This window comes from Mytilus galloprovincialis, chromosome 7 (genome assembly GCF_965363235.1).
Source record: "Mytilus galloprovincialis chromosome 7, xbMytGall1.hap1.1, whole genome shotgun sequence".
NCBI lineage: Eukaryota > Metazoa > Mollusca > Bivalvia > Mytilida > Mytilidae > Mytilus > Mytilus galloprovincialis.
Window position 1 is genome coordinate 53,137,018 of NC_134844.1, and position 5,536 is coordinate 53,142,553.

The following is a 5,536-nucleotide window of genomic DNA, read 5'->3' on the forward strand; positions in this document are numbered from 1 at the left end:
TTTATAAATATTTCCGAAACTATATCGAATTTACTCTGTACAGACCAATGAATTTCAGAAACTGTTTACACATGGAACACAGGAAAAGTTATTCGGCTTAATAACCACTTTTTTACATTCCATACAAACAAACTATTTTCTGTATGATTTTCAACGTCTGCTTGTATTGTGCTTTTCCCCCTAATTATATCCGTATTATCATCCAAATAAATTTCAATTTTGTCCGAGCGGTGTTTTTGATGACCATTTTAAAACGAATTAATAGTTGTAAAATTCCCCGGTTTTTTTCACACATCATCCTAAGCTTAAAAAGTAGATTTCTACTTTCAAAACAAAATTTCATGGGGATACGGCGTGAATCATGAATAAGTACTTATTGCAAAAATAAACCAAGGTTTACTTTTATAAATTGTTATTTGGATGGAGAGTTGTCTCATTGGCACTCACACCACATCTTCCTATATCTAAACCAAGAATAAAAATAAAGTGATAAAACTGTGTCTGTTATGCATAAGAACATATATAGATAAAGCGTGCAGATGCTTAAATATCAAAGAAACAGAATATTAAAAAAGTAAAGTAATACTTTTTAAAGATTAAAAATGAGCCGAATGATTGCCGGAAAACGATAAAACAATCTTTGTCAAATAATCGCTACGTATTGCATCAAAACTCTCGGCACTCTGCATCAAGGGAAAGTTACCGTTAAAAATGCCACACAAAACCCGCTGCATTGGCTTATATGTGTGAACGTTATTCGATAACGTCAGGAACGATAACTCATGGCGTAACGTCATTCGGTATCGTGTTACCTTAACCATTTTTAATGATGGCAATCGTCTAATCCACCTGAAGAATGGTACACCTATTGATTACATAGAATAATTGGACGATGTTGTGGGTACTGCAGATGAAAACGCGATAAGTGACGTAAGACGTGGCATGAAATATACCCGAGACAAGGTGCCCTATGCACTGCCTTAAGGGTCACATGAGTTACCTACTTTTCCACTACATTTAACCGACCTATATTAACTTTCAATCGACTCGTTTCAACCTATTTCATTCCAATCATTAAAACTGAAAGATTTAAAGAACAATCACAATAACATGTAACATATTGATCAACATTTTGTTTATATATGCCGCCATATTTGCAAAGTTTCATGTTTTCCTCATCAAGTGAGCAATTCTGCTCTACATCTGCACCAATCGGCCGGACTATTATTATGACCATGACAATGATATTGCATGTCAACACAGAAGTGCTGACTACTGGGCTATTAGTAGGTTAACAAATTATTTGATAACAAGTTAGATGAGTTATGATAATACAAAAAATTGCAAACATAGTAAAATATGAATCATATTAATAATTATAATAATAATAATAATTCCATTAGGTTTATTGATAATCCTAGTCAAAGTACATTGTCATAAGGCAAATATAAAACCACTAACATTTTCTCAATATGTACAGTGTCAATATGAAAAGAGATGCAAACAATTACATTACCTTGAGCAAAATGTGGAAAACAGTAGAAAAAGATGTAATAAAAAAAATCAATTACAAACTACAAACCCTAAACGTTCTTTAAAAAAATAAAACACATTTTGAACAAAATAACACTTACAAAATTTGAGCAAATTACACATACAGACGCAGTCATACAGATTTCACACATTTTAAGTAAAATGATCCACCAATAGTTACTAGAGGTTCTGATTTCTAATACGACGAACAATAATATTAATACAGGTCAAGTTTCTTTCATAGATAAGATCATAATTTAATATTGTCATTTTGCATAATAATAATGCATGTGATTTGGTACGATTCTCAATGAGTCATCTATCTACTAGAGACAAAAAATGAACTATAGTTCACCGTAAGGTTTTTAAACACTAGCAAACTGTATACCGTTTAATAATTAAGTATAAAAGGCTCGGATATAACAAAATGTAAAACAATTTAAACAAGAAAACCAACGGCCTTGTTTACGCTATAAAAACAAACGAAATACAAATAAGATTGACAGCAACCAATTACAACCACCAAATTAAATTTTCTGTTTTTGGACAGTATCATACAAGATGTAGCGGACTTAAACATGTTTGCTAGCCCCTATCCCTAGCCTTGGACAATGGTGTGAAATGATAAATGATGTTTTACTAGAGTAAAATAACAATCTGTTAATTTCTAGCCTTTGTTAGTCTTGTATGGTTTTTCTTAATTTAAAAAAAAAATTTTGGTTCATTTATATGTTTCAGAGTTTAGTGTGGCGTTCATTTCGCTGAACTAGTAATCATTATTGTTTAGGGGCAAGCTATTGTTATGCGTTTACTTTACTAAATTGGTTAGAGGTATAGGGGGAGGGTTGAGATCTCACAAACATGTTTAACCCCGCCGCTTTTTTGCGCCTGTCCCAAGTCAGGAGCCTCTGGCCTTTGTTAGTCTTGTATTATTTTAATTTTAGTTTCTTGTGTACAATTTGGAAATTAGTATGGCGTTCATTATCACTGGACTAGTATATATTTGTTTAGGGGCCAGCTGAAGGACGCCTCCGGGTGCGGGAATTTCTCGCTACATTGAAGACCTGTTGGTGACCCTCTGCTGTTGTTTTTTATTTGGGCGAGTTGTTGTCTCTTTGACACATTCCCCATTTCCATTCTCAATTTTATTTTAAATCTCTCTGCGTTGAAGACACATTGGTGGGTTTGGGCTGTTTTCTGCTCTTTCGTCGGTCGGGTTGTTGTCTTTTTGACACATACCCCGTTTCCATTCTCAATTATAATTTCAACTAACTTAAGAGTAAAGACGTAATAAATAGTTAGAGAAAAGAACCACTTTTTGCAATTACAGTTTGTAGGACTAGAAGTGTTAATAAATACATAGCACCACGTATTTAGTAAGTTTTTGTTTTATTTAAAACGAAACAAATATTAATACCGATATAGACGGTATTCAAAGATCTTATTACAGTGTTAAATTGCTAACCTTTAAGAATAAGTTTATTCATAGAGTTAATATATGTACATGGATCGTATCTGGTTCACTTTTTCATTGACATGAGAAAAAAATATTGGCACTCTTCATTGATGACACAAAAATTATATAAGCTTTTGACTAGCACATTTGTTCTGTTCCCATTATATGCAAAAGTACTGACTTACAATAACTACATTTCAATAAAGAGAATAATGATTTGCACTCTTTCTAAATCACGACCAGGATTCTATCAACTGTAGACGAATTTATAAATCGAGAAGTTCTGATTTTAAGAACTGGTTCATGATTCTGATTTAAATTGCTTTACCGTAAGCTCCTTTTGTAAAGAACGCTGGGTCACAGTGTGATCTTCAACAATGTGTGAAATTTATACCTTATAATAAGCTTCAAAAGGCCCGGACATGACAGCACAAAAACAACATTATACATAAACAAAGACAAACCTAAAAAACAAAGTACCTATGAAAGAGTAATCGAAGTTACTGAAAGCTGGTTGCATGTAGGCAATTACAACTAATTATCATAAGTTATGTTTTTCCAGACTAAATTACTAATCAGTACAGTTCCAACTAACTGTCAACTTTGTGGAATGACAGGGTGTAGAACTAGAGGTGTTAATAAATACATAGCACTACGTAATGGGAAATATCTTAATTGGTGAAAAAAACCCAATATTAATACAGATTTAGACAATGTTATCATAGATATTTTTTACAGTGTTCAATTTATTTGCTACCCTCTAAGAAGAAGTTTATATAAACAAATCAATTAAGTTTACACGTATCGTATCTAGTTTCCTAATTTCCAAATTATCTAAATCCATTTATCGAAATTTGTAAGTAAGAGAACTTTTAATTTCTCTAGTTCTGTGATATGATGAACCATGACAAACAAAGCTAACGTGCGTTTACCGGAAAGAGTAGTATTATGTGCTTTTCCAATAACAACCAAATTCGAAAAATGAAAGCGTTTTCTTTCAAGGTAAAACGGAAATAAACGTGAAGGTAAATTATCAGAAACTAGCCAAAAAGGTAGTGATTTTTTTTTATCGTACGAGTATACATTTATTTTTTCATAATGACAATATAATGTATGACATCTTGTTGATTGTTTTTTTTGGAAAGACAAGTCTACATATTTCCCCATCAAAATTTATGATAACTGTTATCACTGATGTTAAATTCTACCGAAATTTAAGGTCCTTTTTTACCCTTTGTGGTATACACCTATGTTATGAAACAACATGAAAAAGTGAGAAAAATAACTAAAATCTAGCTATGTATCCCAAAATTCTAATTAAAAACTGCCATTGTGTTGTAAAAAGACTAGATTTTCTGCACCAGCTGCCCATTTGGACAATAAATATCTCTTCAGTGATGATCGAGGCGAAAAAAATTAATTGAAAATCCATGGTTTATTAAAAAATAAAGGGCTATAAACTTAAAGGGACAACATTTATAGTCAAAGTAGGGCAAGGAATCAGATATTTGTAGGAGAGATATATATTCCTTGATTTTAAATAATTTCAAAAATGTTGTAACAGGAAATTTTAATAACACAAAACTCATATTTTCACGCCAGTGCCATAGAACTGGATGTTAGGCTGGTTATACATTTTACAGGTTTAAACTGACGACTTTAAAAATATAATCAGTTGTCCTTTGCAGATGTCATTTTTTTATTAGACCTGCCAGTTTGAAATCGAACGCAGTCAAAATATATAAACACGCAAACAACAGAGACGAGAAATGTAGCTCCTGTCAATCCCATTGTCTTTGCGGAGGTTCTATCTTCATAAACACTTTGTAAAGTTCTCCTATATGCTAAAAATAGAAAAGTATATTAACTTTTAAATGACATTCGGTAGGGAAAAAAATGAACTAGCTTACGCAAAAAAATATAAAAGGGAGGATTACGAAAACAAACTAAAAAGATAAAGTTGAGAGCAGGGATGGAATCCTAGCGCATGAATAAAATAAATATTATGCGTGATAGATATCAGATAATTATTCTGAAATCGGGCACGTTATTCATGAGGCTTTGTTGTCATGTTAAATCGCATGGATATATTTTTTTTTTTTTGAAAAACAAAAAATCTTGAAATTATTATTCCGTTAAAAGTGAGTATGCTGATAATTGAACAGAATCAAATACCTGTGCTCTGTACTTGTCCTCAAGGTTTTAAAGAATAATCAACTGTAATTTGATAATCACAAAAATGTTGTCAGCGTGACTTAAACAAAAGTGACAACTGATACAAACATATATATATATATATATAACGCATTTGATTCAACGTTTATAAGCATATATAACTATTTATATATCATTTAAATCAGTGTAATTATATACTATAGAAATGACTTCTTACAGGTTGTATTTTTCCGATTAATCGTCAAGTCTTTTCGTTATTGTCGAATCTTTGATGTAACATCGTTAATCGTATCACATGGTTTGTAACAATTGGTAACTGCATCGAGCTGGATTGGTTTTAAACAACTCGAATGACATATAAGGTTCGCTTGG